At 41.6% G+C, this 12,210-nt stretch overlaps 1 protein-coding gene across 1 annotated transcript in view; it reads left to right on the forward strand.

Moving 5' to 3' along the window:
- The first annotated feature begins 536 nt into the window (after window positions 1-536).
- Window positions 537-12,210, forward strand: part of LOC126266795 (uncharacterized) — an 81,785-nt gene continuing 70,111 nt past the window's right edge. The window contains exon 1 of the mRNA XM_049971338.1: window positions 537-758. The gene's annotated coding sequence lies outside the window, so the exon portion shown is untranslated. The remainder of the gene's footprint in view (window positions 759-12,210) is intronic.

Consider the following 12,210-nt stretch of genomic DNA (forward strand, 5'->3'; position numbering starts at 1 on the left):
GTTGCGAATACATTTCCTGTATTGCTTGATGATTGTAGTCTGTGCAGTGCCTGTTGCTTCGGAAGTGTATACATTACATGGCCGAAGGACCATTGCATCATACTTCTTAATAACACATGCATTGCTGTTCAATATGAAAAAGGAGGTCTTTCTTAGATATTTCTTTCAATCGATCACATTTTATACGACGAGACTACAAAGTAATTCAAGTCCTGCAGTTCAAAAGGACAAAGGATCTCTGGCAAGTAATGGCCTGTTCATTTATCATCACATTTTTGTGAAAGTTTTAGCAGCTGTATCTTGGAAACGTTTCACGAAACGTCATACGCCTTTAGAGGAGGATACCCTCACCTATTAACGTACGTTCTTTCTCTTTTGATAACGTTATATTTAACAGCAGAACTGTTGACCCTGGGAAGTACGAGGCTTCTCTTTACAATGGAGAAAGACAGCGGGCGAAACGCATGGCGGAAGCCGCGGCAGGCAGCTGCTGCTTCCTCTTCCTGCTGTTATCGACTGGCCCGGCGCGAAACTCTCCATTTCTGGTTGCAGATAGCAGTAGGCAGAGCAGTGCGTGCAGGCGTGGGCTGGCCTGCGACCGGCACGCGTTATCTGCCCAGGACTCGCAGATCAGCCGCTTCGCTGTTTGCCGGGCTCCCCATGTTTGCCCTGCACAATCCGCACCTTTCTAGATAGAGTCGCTCACCCGCTGGTGTTGTAGTCCATTTGTCGGAGCCTCACATCTGGTCGGCGCACACGTAAGTTCTCTACATATTGTCTTGTAATGTAGCTACACCATCTCAGCTCTAACAGGTTGCTTATTTCTTTTCCTGAGAAGCAGAATTTTCGGTCTAACTGACTACGGCTTTCATTTCTTCTTTTCCGGTACTAACTTTCCAACTTCGCGTATCTACTGTATGAACCGCTTTCGGTACTGTATTTTGTAGCTGTTTCTACTGCTCCCACGCACATCAAAAAAAGTTTTGCATCACCACGGTTCCAAGTACTATTGAAGACAGATGTTGACTGTGGATGTTGTATCACAGACACAGTCCCTTTGACTGTTGAGAGATGTCTCTAAACCCGTCCAGAGATGTAAACAACGATGCATGAGCAGCGCCTATTAGACGGACGGGGTCCGGCAGCCGATCAGTTCGAGGAAGGAGGTGCACGGCTCGTGTTGTACGTAGTCCAACCATTCCTAGACGGTCAGTACACCGATCCGATCGCGTCCGCATTGTTACTTTGTGCCAGGAATCGCTCGCAACAAGGAAAGTGTCCAGGCGTTGTTCGGACGTGGAAGAGATACAGAGAGACAGGAACTGTCGAAGACATGCCTCGCTCAGGCTGCCCAAGGGCTACTAATGCAGTGGATGACTGCTACCTACGGACTATGGCACCGAGGAACCCTGACAGCAACGCCGCCATGTTGAATAATGCTTTTCGTGCAGCCACAAAACTCGTGTTACGCCTCAAACTGTGCGCATTGAGCTGCATGATGCGCTACTTCACTCCCGATATGCATGGCGAGGTCGATCTTTGCAACCGCGACACCGTGCAGCGCGGTACAGATTGGCCCAACAACATGCCGAATGGACCACTCAGGATTGGCATCACGTTCTCTTCACCGATGAGCGTCGCGTATGCCTTCAACCAGACAGTCGTCGGAGACGTGTTTGGAGGCCATCCGGTCAAGCTGAACGCCTTAGACACACTGTCCAGCGAGTGCAACAAGGTGGAGGTTCCCTGATGTTTTGGGGTGGCATTCTGTGGGGCCAACGTACGCCACTGGTGGTCATGGGAGGCGCCGTAACGGCTGTACGATACGTGAATGCCATCCTCTGACCGACAGTGAAACCATATCGGCAGCATATTGGCGGGACATTCGTCCTCATGGACGACAATTCACACCCCCATCGTGAACATCTTGTGAATGACTTCCTTCAGGATAACGACATCGCTCGACTAGAGTGGCCAGCATGTTCTCCAGACATGAACCCTGTCGAACATGCCTGGGATAGAGTGAAAAGGGCTGTTAATGGACGACGTGACCCTTGCCGTTGAGGAGTGGGACAATCGGGACCAACATTGCCTTGATGAACTTGTGGATAGTATGCCACGACGAATACAGGCATGCATCAGTGCGAAAGGAAGTGCTACTGGGTACTAGAGGTACCGGTGTGGACAGCAATCTGGACCACCACCTCTGAAGGTCACGCTGTTTGGTGGTACTACATGCAATGTGTGGTTTTCGTTAGCAACAAAAAAGGCGGAAATGATGTTTATGTTGATCTCTATTCCAATTTTCTCTACAGGTTCCGAAACTCTCGGTACCGAGGTGATGCAAAACTTTTTCTCATGTATGTATAATTCATCCTTTCCAGTTTTCCTTTCAACGCCAAGTTTGTGTGGTGACAATTTCTCTTGTCGCCTACTGCATCTAGTATCACTTCATTTCCTACTTTATGTGTTCAATGAAATTTTCTTATTCTTCTGTAGCACCTCTCCTCAAATATCTCTAGTTTATTCTTCTCAGTTGTATCTTCCTCTTCCGTGCAAGTCTATGCTCCAGACACATCTTTCAGATGCAAACAGTCCAATTTAACGTCAGCATTTTACACAAGTAGATCTCTTTCCTCCAGCACCTCTATGATTCAGATGTTTTCCTTGATCGCTCCATCTCCAGCAATCACAGTTTACATATAGCTGTGTTCTGTCCACAGCCCAGATACATAGCAAGTCATTGTCCTTTCTTCTATTATTCTTGATCATTGTCATCCATGTTTTGTATATTGCTAACTTTAATTCCACGTTAAGTAGGTACTACATCCCCTTCAACAGTTCTCGTAAATTTTTCCTTCCAGATGGGCTATGTGGTGTGTGAGCTTTATCCTTAGGACTTTATTCCCTTACTTTCGTATTCATCCTCTAAAACGCTCTTTCACGTCTTTTTTTTACCTCACCTAAAATAGAGTGTAAAACGTAAACCAATACCATCTAACAAACCAAGTTTATGAGGCTTTCAGTTTGCCTAACACTTGCGAACTGTAGGGTAGTACCATGGAATTGGGACGAACTGCTCAGTAGTAACATCAACAACATTTTTAACACAAATGTTTGACAAACATTAGTTTGCACACTATGATTGTTTATACTAACAACAAAAGGAATTCCAGTTGTAACTAAAAAGCCCTTCATAGTTACTTTGCATGTGTTTTTACGGTTAGTTAGTACAAAATATGTTCATGTTGTAAGTTATTTTCTCTTTCTTTCACGTTGATTATCACTGGATTTAATTCCTTAATGTAGTTCTCTACTCATGGAAAATTCTTGCCCACCTCACTTTCAGCTACTTTGTTGCTGATTAGATATTAATTAAAATAACCAATTAAATTTTCCACATACTGGGAATTGTAGATGTTATCAGTTAATGAAAATGTCAAATTCTGCACAAATCGCCTCAGCGTCATTATTTCCTTGCATTTTCTGCGAATGATCTCGGAGTTAGACTTTATTCAAGTTGAACTTGACAACTTGTGAATTGTATGTCAGTAACACTATTTATGTGTTTGTTATTCACATATGTAAATAAAAAAGTTACTGTTATTCCGAAAAAGTTTGTAAGTCGTCACGCTGATTTTTTCTGATTGTTTACGATATTCCTTCGGTAATGACTACAACTGAACATCTTACTGATTATGGTGCACATCCAATTTGATATGAATATGTGTCTTATCCCTCAAGTTACACAAACATTTAGGATGGAATCAATCGTGGTGTGCGGTACTTTCATTAGGCTCAATTCACAGAGAAGTGGCTTGGCAGGGACGTCTGGTGGAGATGTGACAACGTTTCAAGCCCCACGTACGTTTTAGCCACGAGTGGCGCGTCGAAGCGACGCTTGGCGGTGACGTCAAGTGACGCACTGCTGTTTTCTTTAATTTGAAGTGTCAAAATGCTAAATTATTTAGAGATTAACGTAAATTTTCATGAAATAATAGAAAAATATCCTGAATTATACGATCATAATCGAGCAGACTATTTACAGTGGCTGTGTGCAAGACAAAGCCTGGCAGAACACCGCTGGAGATCTAAACGAAACAGGTCAGCTAATAGCATTACCACCTGTAATTGCGAGAAACTGACTATATTCTCAATCGAGAGAAGTAAACGTTACGGAAAATTATTTATTGGAATAGTGTCTTTGGCGGTGACGTGATAAGAAAACGGGAGTCCGATACTCTTTTGTTTAATCTCAGTTACTTTCGTAAAAGTCAGTAATGATAATAATACTGTTAACTTAAGCTACCTCTGAACTGGAAAATGGCTACGTCGCACAGTTAGATTGGAAACAGTTCGTTTCGTATTTTGTTGACAGTGAAAAGGAATGATATTTAGTCCGCAACTCGTGTTCGTGCGGTAGCGTTCTCGCTTCCCGCGCCCGGGTTCGATTTCCGGCGAGGTCAGGGATTTTCTCTGCCTCGTGATTACGGGGTTTTGTGTGATGTCCTTAGGTTAGTTAGGTTTAAGTAGTTATATGTTCTAGGGGACTGATGACCATAGATGTTAAGTCCCACAGTGCTCAGAGCCATTTGAACCAGTAATGATATTTAATTTAGTAATAATTGCACTCAGAAAAATTTAGGGCTCGGAGAAAAATAAATGACTGAAGGTTGCAATAATGTAATACGTGAGTAGTAATTTCTCGCAAAAAGACTTTTGAAATAATCACGACCCAAATGAAAAGCTTCGATATTTAGTTATTGCACTCGCTCACTCGCACCGAATGAGATTTATCTTTTCTTTTTATTCAGACTGAAAGAGGTTCTTCAAATGACGTAGTCTTAATGTCACAAAATATTTTAATGCTTTTAATGGACATTGAGTCTGCACAAGCAAACACAACTTACGTTTAGTAGTACAGCTCAGCAACAGCGATCAAGAAAGATCTAATTCCCAAGAAAACCTAATCGTCTACGAGATTTAACCGAAAGAGATCAGCGAAATAGAGCTTCTCACAATCGTACATGCCTTTTTATAATATTCTAAAACTGTTATCTTTGCGTTATTTTCATCCCATTACTAGTTACAAGGTTAATGCATCACTTCATTGCGTAGATATTGGAACCAATAAAATTAAATAGCGTTTCCTTTAGCGTACTAGGCGCTGTCATTTAGTAATTATTCCTCATGATATGGGTGAAAATTCGTTAAGTGGCGCTGTGACGCCACAAGCCAGTAAATCGCATTATTAATAATATTGTGAATGGTAATGCATAATTTGATCGTTTACCCTAACAACATCGTAACTAACTAAAAGCAAATTTTACCTAAGCAAATTTTACTGGTAAAGAAAAAACTGCTTTATGCGTAAGTACTAGTGCTTTCTTGATACAGGCGGTGTTATGAGGTAAACGCCATTCTGCATATTTTTGTAACAATTATGGCACATTTGCTTATGTTTTTTTTAAAAATAGCACTAGTTTTTATTTTCCTGAACGAACAACGCCTTAGCGCCACAGTTATGACGTTGTGCAGTTGAAAGACATTGGTTTTTCTGTGTTACTAATGGCTGGAATATAGAGCTTATTTTTGAGAAAGTGTAAGAACAAAGGTCAAAACAGGTGATATTTATTGGAATACAAATTTGCACAAGGACCAACAGAAGATACAAAAAAATTTACACTACTCGCGTTGCAATTACACGAAATATCTACATTCATAATTACATTTTCTGTCCTCAATCAGTGGGTTTTGGCAGACAGACGAGTAAATGCACGATTCACTTGACAGTTTGCTCGTAGAAATTCCGTGTTTCAGCTGGGATATACTGCCCCATGTCAAGTAAGTTTCCCCCTTCTTGTCACTTTTTACTGGCAGAAGTTTACCGCACAAAATAGAGAAAACTGAAATGTTGCCTAGGGCAGGTTCTTTCCCCGTACTTCTCGGATACTTTAAGACTTTTACTTCCCCTTAGTTCAGCAAGGCTGTCAGATGAAATTTGTAGCCTGAGATACTCAGTTATTTTGAAGGAGTGTCAGCGCCAACTTTGGTCTAGTGCGGCAAAATCTCTTAAGTATTCTGGTTCCATCTTGCAGAGAAGGGATCCGCTGTGTTAGGCGTTAGTGGTTACTGGAATCCAGTCGTCGGGGTGATATACGTGTAAAGATCTTTTTTTCTTCTCTATAAGGACAAAATCTCTATCACCTGATAGGAAACTGTGTCCTGCAACGAGGAATTTCCGATCTTCAGCAATGAAATATTTACCGACGGTCAGATTATGGAAATGTATTACAATATTTTGAACATTCCTCTTAAAATATGCGATACTTACGATAACTTTCAAAAGCACATCATACGAGAGATAAGAATTATGGTCAAATCATTCTAGGTTCGACTAGAGTTTTACCAGCTCGGACAAGTTACGTATCGAATTGTGCACAGCACTAAATCTTTTGGATTTGACTCAGACCATCTTCACAGTCGACGCGAGGACACGTCATTAGAATACATAATATTAATCGCATTGTGCATAGAAACACTTAGAACTATAAATATTACCTTAACCATCGCTCATCATACTTGAATGCATTCATCTTTAATACGTTTACTAGATGTCCTGTCTTAATCTATATGTCTACTCTGCACAAATTAGTACCATTTGCATCCACTTTCCCGAAACGCATTTTAGTATAGCAATAAAATAAAGATTTTGCTACAAGCACGACCCACCTGCTATGTGGTTACGGCCTAGCATGACGTATAATTTCTCTAATAAATTACAACAAATTTTCTACGCTGTTGCTAGCAAAAGAACGCATATTTCAATTTTTTCCTGCAGTTTATCTACAGCTACATTTACATACACCCATACGACCAACTGTAGGCCTCCGTTCGTCCTAATCTCTATTCTCTTGGTAGCAGAGTAAGCGCACAGTCTCCCTCGAAAGCGGTTTCTTTAAATGTACCCAACAGGATTGTGGAGAACTACGCCCTATTTCTTCCAAGAATTACCATTAAAGTTCTCCGTTTAATTCTGTACGCTTTCAAATGGTTCAAATGGCTCTGAGCACTATAGGACTTAACTACTGTGGTCATCAGTCCCCTAGAACTTAGAACTACTTAAACCTAACTAACCTAAGGACATCACACACATCCATGCCCGAGGCTGGATTCGAACCTGCGATCGTAGCAGTCGCGCGGTTCCGGACTGCGCGCCTAGAACCGCTAGACCACCGCGGCCGGCTGTTACGCTTTCGAATGAACTAAACCGACTTATTAAGATATCAGTACCATATGTCTCAATTCAGTTCAACAATTACAAAATCATTACTGTTATACATTGTCATGTACATGATGACTTCAGACGCTGCCATATTGCTCCTTAGTTGGTTGCTCAAGCGTCTAGCATGCAGTTAGCTCTACAGTCGAAGTACACTTTCCGAAAATCCTTCCGACATATCTAAATCTCCCATTCACCTACCTTAAAACTAATTTTACGTCAATATCGCATAATATATCTTTTATTATTACCCCTAAATGTGTATGCATTGTTTGCACAGCAAAGTGTTACAGTATTAAGCACCAGTTCTATATTTATAACACATTGTGGAGATATTTTTATCACATAACGAGTATTACCTCCCCCCATGAACCATGGACCTTGCCGTTGGTGGGGAGGCTTGCCTGCCTCAGCGATACAGATAGCCGTGCCGTAGGTGCAACCACAACGGAGGGGTATCTGTTGAGAGGACAGACAAACGTGTGGTTCCTGAAGAGGGGCAGCAGCCTTTCCAGTAGTTGCAAGGGCAACAGTCTGGATGATTGACTGATCTGGCCTTGTAACAATAATCAAAACGGCCTTGCTGTGCTGGTACTGCGAACGGCAGAAAGCAAGGGGAAACTACGGCTGTAATTTTTCCCGAGGTCATGCAGCTTTACTGTATGATTAAATGATGATGACGTCCTCTTGGGTAAAATATTCCGGAGGTAAAATAGTCCCCCATTCGGATCTCCGGTCAGGGACTACTCAAGAGGATGTCGTTATCAGCAGAAAGAAAACTGGCGTTCTACGGATCGGAACGTGGAATGTCAGATCCCTTAATCGGGCAGGTAGGTTAGAAAATTTAAAAAGGGAAATGGGTAGGTTAAAGTTAGATATAGTAGGAATTAGTGAAGTTCGGTGGCAGGAGGAACAAGACTTTTGGTCAGGTGACTACAGGGTTATAAACAAAAAATCAAATAGGGGTAATGCAGGAGTAGGTTTAATAATGAATAGGAAAATAGGAATGCGGGTAAGCTACTACAAACAGCATAGTGAACGCATTATTGTGGCCAAGATAGATACGAAGCCCACACCTACTACAGTAGTACAAGTTTGTATGCCAACTAGCTCTGCAGATGACGAAGAAATTGAAGAAATGTATGATGAAATAAAAGAAATTATTCAGATAGTGAAGGGTGATGAAAATTTAATAGTCATGGGTGACCGGAATTCGGCAGTAGGAAAAGGGAGAGAAGGGAACGTAATAGGTGAATATGGATTGGGGCTAAGAAATTAAAGAGGAACCCGCCTGGTAGAATTTTGCACAGAGCACAACTTAATCATAGCTAATACTTGGTTTAAGAATCATGAAAGAAGGTTGTATACATGGAAGAACCCTGGAGATACTAAAAGGTAGCAGATAGATTATATAATGGTGAGACAGAGATTTAGGAACCAGGTTTTAAATTGTAAGACATTTCCAGGGGAAGGTGTGCTTTGACCACAATCTATTGGTTATGACCTGTAGATTAAAACTGAAGAAACTGCAAAAAGGAGGGAACTTAAGGAGATATGACCTGGATAAACTGAAAGAACCAGAGGTTCTACAGAGTTTCAGGGAGAGCGTAAGGGAACAATTGACAGGAATGGGGGAAACAAATACAGTAGAAGAAGAATGGATACCTTTGAGGGATGAAGTAGTGAAGGCAGCAGATAAACAATTAGGTAAAAAGACGAGGGCTAGTAGAAATCCTTGGGTAACAGAAGAAATATTGAATTCAATTGATTAAAGGAGAAAATATAAAAATGCAGTAAATGAAGAAGGCAAAAAGAAATACAAACGTCTCAAAAATGAGATCGACAGAAAGTGCAAAATGGCTAAGCAGGGATGGCTAGAGGACAAATGTAAGGATGTAGAGGCTTATCTCACTAGGGGCAAGATAGATACTGCCTACAGGAAAATTAAAGAGACCTTTGGAGATAAGAGAAGCACTTGTATGAACATAAAGAGCTCAGATGGAAACCCAGTTATAAGCAAAGAAAGGAAAGCAGAAAGGTGGAAGGAGTATATAGAGGGTCTATACAAGGGCGATGCACTTGAGGACAATATTATGGAAATGGAAGAGGATGTGGATGAAGATGAAATGGGAGATACGATACTACGTGAAGAGTTTGACAGAGCACTGAAAGACCTGAGTCGAAACAAGGCCCCCAGATTAGACAACATTCCATTGTAACTACTGACGGCCTTGGGAGAGCCAGTTCTGACAAAACTCTACTATCTGGTGAACAAGATGTATGAAACAGGCGAAATACCTGCAGACTTCAAGAAGAATATAATAATTCCAATCCCAAAGAAAGCAGGTATTGACAGACGTGAAAATTACCGAACAATCAGTTTAATAAGCCACAGCTGCAAAATACTAACACGAATTCTTTACCGACGAATGGAAAAACTAATAGAAGCCAACCTCGGGGGAGATCAGTTTGGATTCCGTAGAAATGTTGGAACACGTGAGGAAATACTGACCTTACGACTTATCTTAGAAGAAAGATTAAGGAAAGGCAAACCTACGTTTCTAGCATTTGTAGACTTAGAGAAAGCTTTTGACAATGTTGACTGGAATACTCTCTTTCAAATTCTAAAGGTGGCAGGGGTAAAATACAGGGAGCGAAAGGCTATTTACAATTTTTACAGAAACCAGATGGCAGTTATAAGAGTCGAGGGACGTGAAAGGGAAGCAGTGGTTGGGAAGGGAGTGAGACAGGGTTGTAGCCTCTCCCCGATGTTATTCAATCTGTATATTGAGCAAGCAGTAAAGGAAACAAAAGAAAAATTCGGGGTAGGTATTAAAATCCATGGAGAAGAAATAAAAACTTTGAGGTTCGCCGATGACATCGTAATTCTGTCAGAGACAGCAAAGGACTTGGAAGAGCAGTTGAATGGATTGGATAGTGTCTTGAAAGGAGGATATAAGATGAACATCAACAAAAGCAAAACGAGGATAATGGAATGTAGTCGAATTAAGTCGGGTGCTGCTGACGGAATTAGATTAGGAAATGAGACACTTAAAGTAGTAAAGGAGTTTGCTATTTGGGGAGAAAAATAACTAATGATGGTCGAAGTAGAGAGGATATAAAATGTAGACTGGCAATGGCAAGGAAAGCGTTTCTGAAGAAGAGAAATTTGTTAACATCGAGTATAGATTTAAGTGTCAGGAAGTCATTTCTGAAAGTATTTGTATGGAGTGTAGCCATGTATGGAAGTGAAACATGGACCATAAATAGTTTGGACAAGAAGAGAAAAGAAGCTTTCGAAATGTGGTGCTACAGAAGAATGCTGAGGATTAGATGGGTAGATCACATAACTAATGGGGAAATTTGGTATAGGATTGGGGAGAAGAGAAGTTTGTGGCACAACTTGACCAGAAGAAGGGATCGGTTGGTAGGACATGTTCTGAGGCATCAAGGGATCACCAATTTAGTATTGGAGGGCAGTGTGGAGGGTAAAAATCGTAGAGGGAGACCAAGAGATGAATACACTAAGCAGATTCAGAAGGATGTAGGTTACAGTAGGTACTGGGAGATGAAGAAGCTTGCACAGGATAGAGTAGCATGGAAAGCTGCACCAAACCAGTCTCAGGACTGAAGACCACAACAACAACAACAACAACGAGTATTAAGTGATTAGACTTCCATTCCATGCGGAACCGATGGGTATGAGATGTACCCCTTTGAGCAAGAATAGATTCTTGTATTCAAATTGATATGGAAGCAAACGGCCTCCGAGTGTCACCCCGAGTATTTTCTTGCCATGCCATAAACTGACACATGTTGTGTCAATTTATGAAGACTACTGACTGGATACTAGTATGAATGCACGAATCCTTTCATTGTATCCCAGAGTCGTTGGGTAATAAATCTGGAGGCCAGCTTAGCTGGTAAAGGATCCATACGTCCCTCAAGACCTTTGTTGGTCATGCATTATGATGCTGGAATACGCTGTCCGGTACCCTGATCAAAAGAGTGAGAAATTAGTTTGCCATTTTTGCTATATCTACATCTACATTTATACTCCGCAAGCCACTCAACGGTGTGTGGTGGAGGGCACTTTACGTGTCACTGTCATTGCCTCCCTTTCCTGTTCCAGTCGCGTATGGTGCGCGGGAAGAACGACTACCGGAAAGCCTACGTACGCGCTCGAATCAATCTAATTTTACATTCGTGATATTCTCGGGAGGTATAGGTAGGGGGAAGCAAATTATTTTCGATACCTCATCCAGAAACGTCCCTCTCGAAACCTGGACAGCAAGCTACACCGCGAAGCAGAACGCCTCCCTTCCAGAGTCTGCCACTTCAGTTTGCTAAACATCTCCATAACGCTATCACGCTTACCAAATTAACCTGTGACGAAACGCACAACTCTTCTTTGGATCTTCTTTATCTCCTCTGTCAACCCGACCTGGTAGGGATCCCACACTGATGAGCAGTACTCAAGTGTAGGTCGAACGAGTGTTTTACAAGCCAAATCCTTTGTTGATGAACTACATTTTCTAAGGACTCTCCCAATGAATCTCAATCTGGGACCCGCCTTACCAACAATTAATTTTATATCATCATTCCACTTCATATCGTTCCGCACGCATACTCCCAGATATTTTACAGAAGTAACTGCTACCGGTGTTTGTTCCGCTATCATTTAATCATACAATAAAGGATCTTTCTATCTATGTATTCGCAATACATTACATTTGTCTATGTTAAGGGTCAGTTGCCACTCTCTGCACCAAGTGCCTATTCGCTGCAGATCTTCCTGCATTTCGCTACAATTTTGTAATGCTGCAACTTCTCTGTATACTACAGCATCATCCGCGAAAAGCCGCATGGAACTTCCGACGCTATCCACTAGGTCATTAATATATGTTGTGAAAAGCAATGGTCCCATA

This window comes from Schistocerca gregaria, chromosome 4 (assembly GCF_023897955.1).
Source record: "Schistocerca gregaria isolate iqSchGreg1 chromosome 4, iqSchGreg1.2, whole genome shotgun sequence".
Taxonomy (NCBI): domain Eukaryota; kingdom Metazoa; phylum Arthropoda; class Insecta; order Orthoptera; family Acrididae; genus Schistocerca; species Schistocerca gregaria.